Source organism: Ursus americanus, chromosome 10, assembly GCF_024610735.1.
Source record: "Ursus americanus isolate L20-20 chromosome 10, mUrsAme1.1.p, whole genome shotgun sequence".
Taxonomy (NCBI): Eukaryota; Metazoa; Chordata; class Mammalia; order Carnivora; family Ursidae; genus Ursus; species Ursus americanus.
In genome coordinates, this window is record NC_142136.1 from 75053221 (window position 1) to 75068038 (window position 14818).

Consider the following 14818-nt stretch of genomic DNA (forward strand, 5'->3'; position numbering starts at 1 on the left):
AATGGGAAAAATTAACAAGGCAGGAAACAACAAATGTTGGTGAGGATATGGAGAAAGAGGAACCGTTTTACACTCTTGGTGGGAATGCAAGCTGGTACAGCCACTCTGGAAAACAGTATGGAGGTTCCTCGAGATGTTAAAAATAGAGCTACCCTACAATCCAGCAATTAGACTACTGGATATCTACCCCCAAAATACAGAGGTAGTGAAAAGATGGGGCACATCTACCCCAACGTTCATGGCAGCTATGTCCACAATAGCTAAACTGTGGAAGGAGCCAAGATGCCCTTCAACAGATGAATGGATAAAGATGTGGTACATATATTCAATGGAATATTACTCAGCCACCAGAAAGGATGAATGCCCACCATTTGCATCAATATGGATGGAACTGGAGGGAATTATGTTAAGTGATGTAAGTCAAGCAGAGAAAGACAATTATCATATGGTTTCACTCATATGTGGAACATAAGCAATAGAACAGAGGACCATAGGTCAAGGGAGGGAAATCTGAAGGGGGAGAAATCAGAGAGGGAGACAGACCATGAAAGACTATGGATTATGGGAAATAAACTGAGGGTTTCAGAAGGGAAGGAGGTGAGGGGATGGGCTAACAGGGTGATGGGTATTAAGGAGGGCATGTGTTTTGATGTGCACTGGGTGTTATACATAACTAATGAATCATTGAAGACAACATCAAAAACTAATGCTGTACTATCCTTATAATCCTGATAAACTTTCTTGGCCATGTTTCATAATTGTTTAAAGACCTTAGCAAACATCAACCACGTGAAATGAGTAACTCTTGATCTCATAGGTGCTCAGGGTTATTTATTTCTTAGAAGTTTCACTGAAATCAACTATAAAGCCCCAGGACCTTGTTCCATTCTTTGGGTCAGATCTCGATTAGTACTTCAATGTCTTCCTTATTTCTTGTTGTATTTCAGTTTTCTACCTTTTTTTGAGATAATTATCATTTGCATTTTCCCAGGAAAGTGTGCCATTTCCCCACAGGATAAAAATATTTGGGTGTAGGAGAGTGTGATTTGGAAAAATGGCCCAGGAGGTAACTCTAAGTGCCTGTGCCTCCACGGAAACATCAAGAAATCAAGCAGAAACAGAACCAACTTTGTTAGGACTCTGAAAAATGGTCAAAGGTTTACAGCATCTAACTGAATCCTAAATCAAGGAAAAGGCAACTTGAAAACAGTAGGAAAGCTTTGTGATATTTTTAATTCACTTTGTCCCAATCCCTTCTGGCTCACAGTGCTTTTGAAGATGGCAGTCCACGTTCCCAGTGTGGGACCCTGAACTCTGACTCTGGAGGGAGCACCACAAATCATAGTCATAAATAATTGTGCTTCTCTGTTTTAATCCGGCTGGGGGATACCAGAGCTCACCCAGGGTGGAAAAACATTGAGCAGTCCTCAAAAATACTGTAAAGTTAACTAAACAGCTCACAACAATCCTGGGCACAAAGTTAAAATATTTAGATATTTAAAACAACATAGTCTTAAACAATCAATGGATTAAAGAGGAAACCACAAGAGAAATTAGAGAAAAAACAAACAAACAAACACTGAGGGATACATAAAAATGAAAACATGACATACCAAAATGCATGGAATGAAGCCTAAATGCCACTGAATTGTTCACTTTATTTATTTTTATTTTTTTTTTTTTAAAGATTTTATTTATTTATTCGACAGAGATAGAGATAGCCAGCGAGAGAGGGAACACAAGCAGGGGGAGTGGGAGAGGAAGAAGCAGGCTCATAGCAGAGGAGCCTGATGTGGGGCTCGATCCCACAATGCCGGGATCACGCCCTGAGCCGAAGGCAGACGCTTAACCGCTGTGCCACCCAGGCGCCCCAACTTTAAAATGATTATAATTTTGTTATGTTAATTTAATGTCAATAGAAAATATGTTTAGATTTATAAGTATTAAATTGTATACAATTATGTTATTTTCAGATTCAATTCTGACAGATACATATATCTACCACATTTCAGCTAAATAATAAATGTTTGTTCATCTCTCTTTTTTTGTATGGGTCTTACTCAAGGATTTATTTTCTTTTTTTTGAAATATATCCCCTAATACATATTTTAGAAAAGTATTTGATAGAGTTTTTTTGTATGTATGTATATCCTTTTACTCTCATCCTTTAAACAAAGTTTGGCTGAATGTCTTAGCTTAAAGTTCTATGTTTGAAGTTAATTTCCCTCAGAGTATGGAAGGTATGACCCCATTGTCTTCTGGTAACTAGTGTTGCCAAGCAGCTTAATGTCCATCTGTCCCTCCTTGCTTTTTAAACAATCTATTCCTTCCCTCTAGGAAATTTTAAGATTTTTCTGTGTTTATAGGAGATGATTGTTCGTTTGCTTTATAAACTCAACTTGGAACCTAATTGCCTTTTCAATCTGAAAATTCATGTCTTCATTATTACAAATATTCTTTTATTAATTCTTAAAACGTTTATTCATCACATTTTCCCCTACTGATATTGCTTTTAATTAGATGTTGGATAGTCTAGTTTTATTCTATATTTCCCTTTTATAATCTTTCTCTATGCATTTGTACAACATTCTAGGAAATTTCTCACTTAATTCTTCATCTCACTAAATATCTTTTCTCTTTTTTTTTCAAAATTTTATTTAAATTCTAGTTAGTTAACATATAGCGTAAGATTGATTTCAGAAGTAGAATTTAGTGATTCATCACTTACATGTAACACCCAGTGCTCAACACAACAAGTACCCTCTTTAATACCCATCGTCCATTTTGACCATTCCCCACCCATCTCCCTCCCAGCAACCCTCAGTTTGTTCTCTGTAGTTAAGAGTCTCTATGGTTTGCTTTCCTCTCTTTTTTCCCCCTTCCCATGTTCAATTGTTTTGTTTCTCAAATTACACATATGAGTGAAATCTTATGTATTTGTCTTTGTCTGACTTATTTCACATAGCACTATACTCTCTAGCTCCATCAACATTGTTGCAAAGAGCAAGATTTCATTCTTTTTTGATGGCTGAGTAATATTCCATTGTGTATATATACCACAGCTTCTTTATTCATTCATCAGGTGATGGGTGTTTGGGCTCATTCCATAATTTGGCTATTGTTGATAATGCTGCTGCAAACATTAGGGTGCATGTGTCCCTACAAATCAGTATTTTTGTATACTTTGTGTAAATACCTACTAGTGCAATTGTTGGATGGTAAGGTAGTTAACTTTTATTTTTAAGTTTATTTTTAACTTTTTGAGGAATCTCTATACTGTTTTCCAGAGTGGCTGCACCAGTTTGCATTCCCACCAACATATCTTTTCTCTGATGTCCATTTTTTTATACCTTTTTATCAATATCATCTTTTGGCTTGTGGAAATGTATTATTTCAGGGGCACCTGGGTGGCTCAATTGGTTAAGTGTGGGACTCTTGGTTTCAGTTCAGGTTATGATCTCATGGGAGGTTGTATCGAGCCCCATGGGGGAGGAATTGGGTTCTGTGCTCAGCAGGGAGTCTGCTTGAAGATTTTCTCCCTCTGCCCCTAACCCCATGTGTACTTGCGAGTGCTCTCTCTCTCTCTCAAATAAATAAATCTTTCTAAAAAATGTGTTATTTTAAAGCTCTATTTCACCGTTCTATAACTTTTGTTTCTTCAGGTGTAAGCTCTTCAGTTTGTTGAGTTTGTCCCATTTTCATGGTAAATTTTGAAGCTGAAAGGCACTGTTTCATTTACCTGCTGTATATGTATATGACAACCTAAAAGCAAGGGAGGCAGGGTATGGTGCTATACCTCTATAGCTCATATTCAGCCTTTTTATAGGTGAAAGAAGCAGAAGTTCTTGATGAGCTGTCCAACAGGTACTACAGTGACTAGTCTTCTGTGTATGTTCTCCAAGCTCCTCTTAGTGATTATCACTGCCATGTGTCTTTCTCACCTGCTGTGTCCTAGGTAAAGGCAGATTTCTCAGTCACTGCAGCCTAGCCAAAGCTGTGAGGAGAGGAGTGGTGTAGAGTTTGAACATTGATGACTTCTGATGTAGTACTTCCGGGAAACCCTCTGCAGATTTCTGCTGGATTCCCTTCCTCCTCTGGCACCTCTCCTCTCTGGGTGGGGAACACTCTCAATCTTACTGCAATACTTGATTTTGCTGCAACTGTCTCATGCACAATTTCAGCTGTCGTTTTATTTTTCAGGCTGATTCTGTTTATTTTACAACAGAGATTCTTCACAGCCTCTGGCTTCCCTTTTGTGTTACAGTGAGATTGCAAATTTTAAAATTATTTTCTGTGTTATCTAGGGATTTTGTAACAAGAGAAGAAGGTTGTAGCACATGCCCAATCAGCAATCTTGAGAAAGAAGTTTGGTCTTTCTTTCTAAAACAGTTACTAACTATATAATAAACCACCATCATAATACCAAAACATATTTTTTCTTTATTCTCTAACTTTCAAGACATCATTACCAATCTTACATAGATATTACTTAACCAACTTTCTTTGTTTCCTTTACTTTATTTTCCTTTGTTGTCTTTATTACATAGAAGTGATTCTTGTCTTTACACATGATCTCTTCCCTTTGGGACCTCACTCTTTTTTATTGTCTTCCTTGCTCACTTGCTTTCAACCAGGCTGGTCTTTGCATTTCTCTAACTTATCAAGCAAGCACCTGCCTCAAAACTTCCACATTTATTTTTACCTGACTGAGATGCTCTTTCTTCAATTCTTGATTTGCATGTCACCTTCTCAGTGAGAGTTGTCTAATTAAAATTACAATCCTGTCCAATCCTCCTGATAATGCCCTTTCCCTGCTTTATCATTACCATTCTCATCTTTGTCCATTTCTTCATTAATTTATTCCTCTCACCACCTGTTTTGGAATCAAGGGCCATAAAGAAACCAAATCTACTTACCCTCAATGTAGTTAGTAAAAAGTGTTCACTGAAAGAAAGGTTTGAAGCTATATGTTGCTTTTAGAGTTAAAGCATAAATAACTGCTCATGAGAAGACACATTTTTATTCATTTCTCTAAATATCTTATTTTCACCCTTTAATACAATTAAAAATTTCAAATACACTGTTTTAGATTTATAAAATATATTGTTTAGGTTTATAAAATATTATAGGTCTATAAAACAAATGGAACAAAATAATTGACCAGCAGTAGTGAGTTAGTGGAAAATATTTTAGATGTCATAAATGAGGAATTAGTTGGGACAAAATGAAGTTTCAGTGATAGAGAATTAGTAGGGGCAAACATAATTTTAATAATATGATATTTATTAGAACAACTTATTAGAACAACTTAAATATACAAAGGTAGGTTATTATTTGGGACAATCTAAATGTCTAGCAATAGAATAATAGTTAGAAAGAAATGGATTGATGTCATGTCCCTGCTCAGGACCCTTGAATGGATTCCAGTTGTATGTAGGATGAAATCCAAAATATTACTGCCTATAGGATATTGCATGATTTGTCCCCTGACTACTCTCATAAATCCCAAACTGTATTCTTCCCATACTCATCCTCTGGCTAGCTGATCCTTTAACATGCTGGAATCTACTGACCACTCACAGCACCTATAGGCCCTTTGCACATGATGTATGCTTCATTTGAAACATTTTTCCCTCTCACTTTTTTGCCTGCATTTTCTCCTTTTAGCTCCTTTTTCCTTTATGTGTGTGATTATTTTATAAAATTATGTATCTCCCATCAGACTGTACATTGTGTGAGGGCAGGAACTCTTCACTTTTTGTTCACCATTGTCCCCCATGTCTGGCATAACACCCAACAGATTACAGGTACCTAGGAAACAATTATTGAATATGAAAATAAATGAAGAAATGAATAAGCAAATTAAATCTCTAATTTTACAACTAAATACTTGAAAGTATATAAAACATGTTTCCATAGCAAAAGAAATTACATATAGAATAAGAATGTATATCCTAAGTTCCTAATAATGATTATCACTGGGTAAACAAAATAAAAAATATAATTTTCCATTGTTTTCCTTTGTTTTATTTATTTATTTGGGGGAATTTTTTTTGAAATTAAAAGCATAACTTAAAAACCCTAATATAAATCCCATTGTTACACATTTTTTATTACTAACCCAAATTTTTAGACATTCACTATTACTATTATTTGCCATTAAAAGTAGTACATAATGAGAATCAATTATGAAAAATTCAGAGATAAATCAATAAATAGAAAAGCAGAAAAATTCTTGAAGTAGGTGAAAGAGTAAATACACAAAAATATGGCTAACCAAACCAGTTCGGCAGTGTCTAGTGTGAGGCCAAATGCTTTTAAATATGATGATGGGCCAAATATTGATCAATCCCTTACTGTATGTATTTTCCATGCGTGTTTCCCTATCTGAAAAGTTGGATGACCTCACAGGTCTTGTGAGAAATAAATTATGTATTACATGTAAATATTCTTAGAATTATTGCTTAGTACAAAAATGACTGGGTTTTCCATAGTGTCCCTCAAAAATTGATACTCACCCAGAACCTCAGAATGTGACATTAGGAATTATACAGTATTTGTCCTTTTTTGTCTTGCTTGTTGTGACTTAGCATAATGTCATACAGGTTCAGCCATGTTGTAGCATATGTCCGAATTTCCTTAACTTTTAAGGCTGAATAACATTCCTAGTATTCATATGCCACACTTTGTTTATCCCTTCATCCGTTGTTGGACATTTGGGTTGTTTCCATCTTTTGGCTGTTATGAATTATGCTGCTATGAATATCTGTATAAAGGTTTTCTGTGGACATGTGTTTCCTCTGTCTTGGATGTATACCAAAGAATGGAATTGCCGAGTCATTGCTGATGTCATGATTAAACTTCCAGAATGTGTATTCAATTGCATTTCCTTGATGACTAATGATGTTGAACATCTTTTTATGTGCTTGTGGTCATTTGTATATGTTCTTCGAGAAGTGTCTATTCACATCCTTAGGCCATGGAGAGATGTCTACTCAAATCCGTAGCCCATTTTTCAATCAGAATTGTATCTGTTTTTGAATTGTAAGACTTCTTATACTCTGATTATTTCATATCTCAGTGTTATTAATTTTACTTTCTCCAGGGTCAATTCTGCTTGTGTTTTGTCATATGCTTTAAAATTTATTTTTTTCCCTGTAGTTTTGTCCTTTAGATATACCAGCTCTCATTTATATCATTCTATTATCTTGTACTTTATGTCAAAGTGTTAATTTTTTGAAAATTTCCATCAGTGGAAATTGTGGAATCTAAAAATTCTTCAGGGATACAAGTACAAACTGTCAAAAAATTTCACACTTACTTTAACTTGCTGTGATATTTAAAATGTTCATAATGTTCTCTATCAGCTTGATTTAAATCATTTTTATAAATATATTAATTAACATCTGGAATTTGAGATATAAACTTGGGTTTTATTCTAACTTTAGTGCAAATGAATTATCTTTATTTTTTTGTATTTCTTTTCAGTGGATTTAGGAGTGTGTAGTGGGCAGAGTTGGAAAGATATATTATTCTGCCTTTTCTCTCTGAATCCTTTAGTACTTTTAGATTCAATGGCACCTATTATAGGGTACTACTTTCTAAAGAGCTCTATGGATTTGATCAAAAGTAAAATAAAGATGATATTTTCAACCTTCTTTATTACCTGGGTTGTTTTCTATAATGAAGCAAGTCCTCTGGACTCTTTTGTGCCTTCTCTGGCATGCAATCATAAACCTGGGCCAACAGGAGAATGTGTCTTTTGCTCACTCCAGGTCATGATCTTTTAATAGCTGCCCTCAAAATCCACCATTGATTGTAAAACCTCAAAATAAATTACAGTCATTGAGGACAATTACAATGTGGCTGTATTCTGGAAAATACTTATCTCATCACCTCTGGAGAAGTGTTGGTTTTCCTTTTGAAAACCCACTTTTATAGAACTTAAAGGGTTAACCAATGACATAGCTTCAGCTCAAGGAGTGGGAGTAAAGTTTCTTTAGTTCTCAGACTAAGTCCTCAACCACTAAACCACACTACTACTCCCTCTAATTACTCCTTTAGGTAATAGGTGTAAAAATATGTTTTTGAGGTGATGAGATAAAATTAGAAGTTAGGTTATTGGGTTGAACTTCACATCTATCTTAGGGACTAAGACAAAAATCCACAATGAATAAATGGGGACAAAAGGTTTCTTAGCAAAATAAAGTTAATGGAAGCTTTATATAAATTCACACCACAAAACCAAAGAGGTATTTAGGAATTTCTCAGAGACCCCCAAAGTCAGAGTTTTTTAATACTTACTGGAAAATGATACAGTAAAGAAGATAGATGTTTTTTCATACAAAGGAAACTTTTTTTTCCCCAAAAATTCTTGGCAATTTTATCATCAGGGTTAAAGATATCTATGCTGTTTAATCTTAATCTTAAGTAGTCTTAGTATCAAGATTACATGCTAAAAAGGACTGGAAAAGTTATTCCCAAATGGAAAATATGGATATTCTGCAACGATCGTCATTAAAAATCTAGAAGGAGTCTCAGTAGCCTTCTTTGTAGAACTGTGTACAATTCTATTCATGATACAATGAATATTACTCCTAACACCAGACTTGTGAATGCTAATCACATCACTTAGTTATTAATACAGCTGACCAAGTAGGTCAAATCTATTTCAATTCTTGGCCTCAACATCTGTAAAAAAGGGTTATGAATCCTTGTGCTCTCTACTTCATGAGTATCATATGAGAATGAAACTTTAAAACCTTCCCAAAATATGTAAAACTTTAAACATTCCAAATTATACTAATAAATTTGAAGTAAAATCTCTTAAAGGAAGATAAGAGGAAAATACTGCAAAATATTTTGTTGCTTTCCTTTACGATTTGACCAATTGACATGCTTCTTTATCCCACTAGAGGGTGGTCTGGTCACCATCAAATTAGAAATAAAAACATATAGGATGTGGAAAACCACTTGATTATAAAGCACATGTGCTATACTTCATCTTATGTGATTAAGTTACTTGTTGACCCAATTAGTTTTTCTAATGTCCTTGTCCTTTCCATCCTTTACTTCTCTGGGCTTTTGTTTGTAATCACAGTTCTCTATTATATTTATATGTGTAATGTGCATGCAGTTTAAAATTTTAAACTTCTTAAAATTTTAAAATTCTATGGGAAATTAATAATGCATACTTTTAACTTTAACCTAGTTCTTGGTTCCAAATGAATATGGTGTCAAACCAATATAATTAACTGCGTGTTGGGGGAAGTATTATTAACACAGTATAATGTTACCTTTCAAAAACACAGATGAAAATTTATGAATTTGTGGATGGGTTGAAAATTGTTCTGAATTATTAAAGAGGCTGATTATTGAATTTTGTGGTCCTAGAATTGTAGTTTTATTACTTTAAAAAGAAATCAAGTAAATTTCAGTAAAGATGAAGAGAGTTGGATTTAAGAACCCTACTCCCCTTGCTTCCCACACAAACATTCTAACTTAAATACAAATGTGGATAAAAAGAAAACAAAGGGGGCGCCTGGGTGGCACAGCAGTTAAGCGTCTGCCTTCGGCTCAGGGTGTGATCCCAGCGTTGTGGGATCGAGCCCTACATCGGGCTCCTCCGCTGGGAGCCTGCTTCTTCCTCTCTCACTCCCCCTGCTTGTGTTCCCTCTCTCGCTGGCTATCTCTGTCAAATAAATAAATAAAATCTTAAAAAAAAAAAAAAAAGAAAAAAAGAAAACCTATGGTTGATTTAGATGGTTTCAAGAACCCAAACAGAGCCTGCCATGCTCTCTAAATTGAGGAGATTGAAATGGAAACTCAGGGAGACTAAGCCACCTATAATTTATGGGCCAGGACACATAAAGGTGGAAGCTGCACAGAGAGAGCTGTAGAGTGGTAGCCTTGGGGTTTATGTTGAGTACTTATCTGTGTATGCATGACTCAAAATGACCCAAGGCTAGGGAAGAAAAAAAAAAAAACTAGAAAAGAGAAGGTAGAAAAACTCCCAGGATTCACACAAAGCTGAGAATAGTTTGTGTTTCCACTGGGGTGCTAAGGCTACTAAGACTAGACATGCCTTAGCAGTGTGGTTAAATTAGCTGTATATTAAAAGCTTCTTTAGTCCTGAATGACCAAGGCTTAAAAGCAAGTCTGAAGATAATCTGATTTCAAATAATATAATTACAGGCCAGGAAAAAGAACCAACATTATTTACAGGAATACAACAAACTCCAGTGGACAACAATATAACATTCACAATATCTGCCATCCAATCAAAAACTAACAAGCACATGAAAAAAGTGGAAAATGGGACTCATAATGAGGAGAAAATGTAATCATTAGAAATAAGCCCAGAAATGACAAAGAAGGGAAGCTAGCAAATGAAAAAAATAAGCTTTTATAACTATTCTTCTAATTTGTCCTAGTCTACTATCATATTAAAAATCCATGGAGTATCAAGGGGTGAGGCAAGAGGGACTTACTAAAACAATGAACACAAGCAGAGTTATCAGGAATTTATCATACCAAGGTAAAATTATTTATCAGGAATTTATCATACCAAGGTAAAATTCCCCAGCTAAAGCAATCATGAGGTATTGAGGTGTAACAGCTGAAGTAAGCAGGCATGTGCTGGGTAATCCCTATCTTCCACTACATATACTTACTTCAGAGATATGGGTCTTTGCTCAATACAGTAAATTGCTCCTCTTTTTGCCTAATTCCTATACTCTTGCAGACCCTTCTCCTGACAGTCAACATAGAACTTCCTTCTAGAACAATCAAGATTTTTTCACTCCCTTCTCCTCTCTGAGCTCTACTAACATTTCCATCTATTATTATCTTTATTTTCTCTATCCATTTGCAGACCATAGTTCCAAGTAATATAACTTGGCATAATGGAAATAAGTGATTATGTTTTGTTTATAAACTGAAAAATGATGCCAATAGTAGAAAGGATGGAGATTTTAAAAACCCTCTAGTGATTGTGTTTTTCATGGGAATGATATCTCATTATATATTCACAAGCCCTGCACACTCAAGGAGGAGATTATACAGTGCATGTACACTATGGTTGGGGAAGAATCTTGGGGGCCATTTTGGTAGGGCCTACCATCGTGGAATGTTGGAATATAAAATGCTCTATGTCAATACAGAGAATTTTTGCAGGAAATCCCCATAAATGAGTTCACACAGCATGTAGTCATTTGTGTCTGTTTTCTTTCACTTAGCATATTGCTTTTTTTTTTTTAGTTGAAGTATAATTTACACACAATGCTTCAGGTAGTTGGCATAATGCTTTTAAAATTTATTCATGTTGGGTTGTATATCATTAGTTCCTCCTCATTTTCTCTGAGCAACATTTTGTGTTGTCAGTGACAGGGCTCATATACGTTGTTAAATTCATCCTTTAATACTTCATGATTTTATTGCTATTTTAATGGTATTTATTTTACTTTTTGTGCTGCTGGAATATTGAGGTACAATTGATCTTAGAGATGCACCTTATCCACCTCCCTCCTCCTTCCTAAATCCACTTATTTATTTCTGGTAGTTTCTTTGTAATTTTCTAAGGATATTCTATTTATGCCTTCATAGTTTCTAACTATGAAGACAGTGTTACTTCTTCCTTTTCCATGGGTGCCTCCTTTGATTATCTTTCTTGCCTCATTACACTGAAAATTACTTCTAATAAAATGTTAGTAGAAGTGATAAAAGAGGACATCTTTGAATCATTCCAAATATTAAAGGAGAGTGTTCAGTGTTTGACCATTAAATATAATTTAGCTCTAGCTTTATCAAGTAGAGATAGGTTTTTAATTCTTACTTTAGTGAGACTTTCTTTTTATAATCAATCCCCTATTAATGTAGTTAGATATGAGAATTGATTTTGAAATGTTAAAAAAACATACAACCATATGATATGTAACCAATGTTGTAGTGATGTATCATCTTTTTTAGTAATAGCCAGAGATTTTGATTGCTTGTCCAGAGCTGTTCACAAGCACATGTATAGAAGTACTTGTCTCTTTGTTTATTTTAAAAATATACCTTAAATATGTACATTTTTCCCAAACAGTAATAGTTTTAAGTATAGGAAGATTGGTAGGAGAAGGAAGGGAAGAATGAAGGGGGGGTAAAGAGAAGGGGGAATGAACCATGAGAGACTATGGACTCTGGGAAACAAACTGAGGGCTTCAGAGGGGAGGAGGGTGGGGATTGGGATAGGCCGGTGATGGGGAGTAAGGAGGGCACATATTGCATGGTGCACTGGGTGTTATATGCAAATAATGAATAATGGAACATTGCATCAAAAACTGGGGAGGTACTGTATGGTGACTAATATTACAAAATAAAATTATTTAAAAAAACAAGTTATAATTAGTTACAATTGCAAATAAACTTAATCCTTAATGCATAGAAAGAAATGGTAGTGATGTATTACATGCTGAGTTGGTTACCTCATATGCTTCAAGAGAAAATGTCTAATCTGTTTTACCTGCTTTGCATGCCTTCAGCAGCAAAAGCCTTTAACATTAAGGAATCTATTATTGAACTTGCAGAATTGAAAGAATGTCTACCGAGAAATTACAGCTGTAGCTGATAAAACTATTGTGAATTTCACTCTGACTTCAGTATTTTTGCAACCAAGACACTAGTTTTTATAATCCATTTGAACTCTATAAATATTTTTAAAAGGTATTTTTGTTTACTTCTCAGGTTTGTTACCTTTTAACATCGATCAAAATAATGGCATTCTTTTCTTTTTCTTTCTGCTAGCTGAGGCGAGGACAGATCGTGAGAACTGGTAAGTGGTCAGCATTATGCTTAACTGTTAGGATAAGCTAGTAGAGCTGTCCTTCATAATTTGTTCAAACATCTGGCTACCACTGTTAAATAGGTTAGGGAAGAACATATGGTTCTCATTTAAAACATTGCAAACATCATCATGATGGAGACTGTGAAATTTTAAGAAAGACCAATATTGTTTTGATTATAATCTCGGACAGAAAAAAAAAAACCCACCCTATATGCTTAGCTAAGAAATCTACTGTCTTATTTATCAGAAATTTCTATTCTGTATTGTGTTGTTCTTTTGATTTCTATTTTAGAACAGGCAATTAATACAGAAAGGTACTGTTGCCATTTTTCCCTGCTTTTCAAATGAAATTATAACTAAAAATAAAAAAGAAAAGAAAAATATATATTGAAAACATTTGTAAATCTATGAGCTTTTACTTTTAATAACATCTTTCAATTGAAATTTCAAAGTTACACTTTTGTTCCATAAGTAATTCTATGGATTAGGAATAAAACCATGTGTTTTCTAATTAGCAATAGCAGCCTTCTATCTCTGATTAATCCAGCTGCTTAAAATGTGTGTTGTATTTGACCATTTGCCAAAAAAGTCTGAGGCTATATGAGCCACCTGGCACAAGGTTGGAGGGTAGGAATCTCATCTGACTAGGACTATGGCTATGTCATTTTCATAAACTCTACTTTCAAAATGCCAAACAATGAAAAACCCAACCTTGGTGCCCTACAATTTTGCCAAGCAATGATAGCTTCAGAAATTTTCATCTCATAAATGAGTGAAACCATATGATAATTGTCTTTCTTTGCTTGACTTATTTCGCTTAGCATTATCACTCATTTACGGAACGTAAGAAGTAGGAAGATCGGTAGGAGAAGAAAGGGAAGAAAAAAAGGGGAGGTAAACAGAAGGGGGAATGAAGCATGAGAGACTATGGACTCTGGGAAACAAACTGAGGGCTTCAGAGGGGAGGGGGGTGGGGGAATGGGATAGGCTGGTGATGGGTATTAAGGAGGGCACGTATTTCATGGTGCACTGGGTGTTATACGGAAGTAATGAATCATGGAGCTTTACGTCAAAAACTAGGGATGTACTGTATGGTAACTAACATAATACAATAAAAAATTATTATAAAAAAAGAAATTTTCATCTCAAAATATCTCTTCTAATTCATATTACCTGCACCCCTAGAACAAGTGATTTACTTATATATTTTTTAAAAACCTGCTTAATAGAAAAAAATAGATATTCAAGCTATATTTTTATCAGTTAAGAGGCCTCTGATTGTAATTTTGTCATACATCCTATCTTAAAAAAAAGAAAAATTAAATTAAAAAGAACATAATAAAGATATTCATGTCAAAAAGTTAATTCATTGTGTTAACTTCATTACATTATTTTTTAAGAAGAGAGACCAAAGCTAGTCAGAATTACTTAATTTTTTTCACTTTCCCCACCAATTAAGTATGACATTTATTGTATTAGAATAAGAACCCAAGTCTCTAACGATCAAGAGAATCTTGTGTTACTTTTACAGATCAGTTCGTGTGCACATGCATTTCTGTGTGTGCACATGTATATGAGTCCACCAGGTGTCGATGTGCAGCCTGCCACGCTAACAAGTCTGTGTCATACTCTTCCTTTGATTTTTTTCACACCTGGTGTTTGCTACAGCAACATGTCTGACTGGCCATTTGAGTTATCTGAGAAGCTGTCAAAAGGCTGGGAAGATTTGGGAAGATTTCAAAAACCTGGCTGAGCATGCCTTCTCAAGAATAATACTTTATGACACTTTTATCCTCTATCCCAAACCTCAGATGTTTGATTTTTTTTTCTTTCCACTGCTGAAATGGGGCAACAAGAAGCCTAGGGGGAGTTAGGATACTTTGTAAAAGTCACAGAATGTTTCAACTTTCACCCAATTGTGGATATTTATATTTTCAAATTATAAGGCCATGGATGAGACCTGATCATCCTATAAACAGAATATAAGAGAAA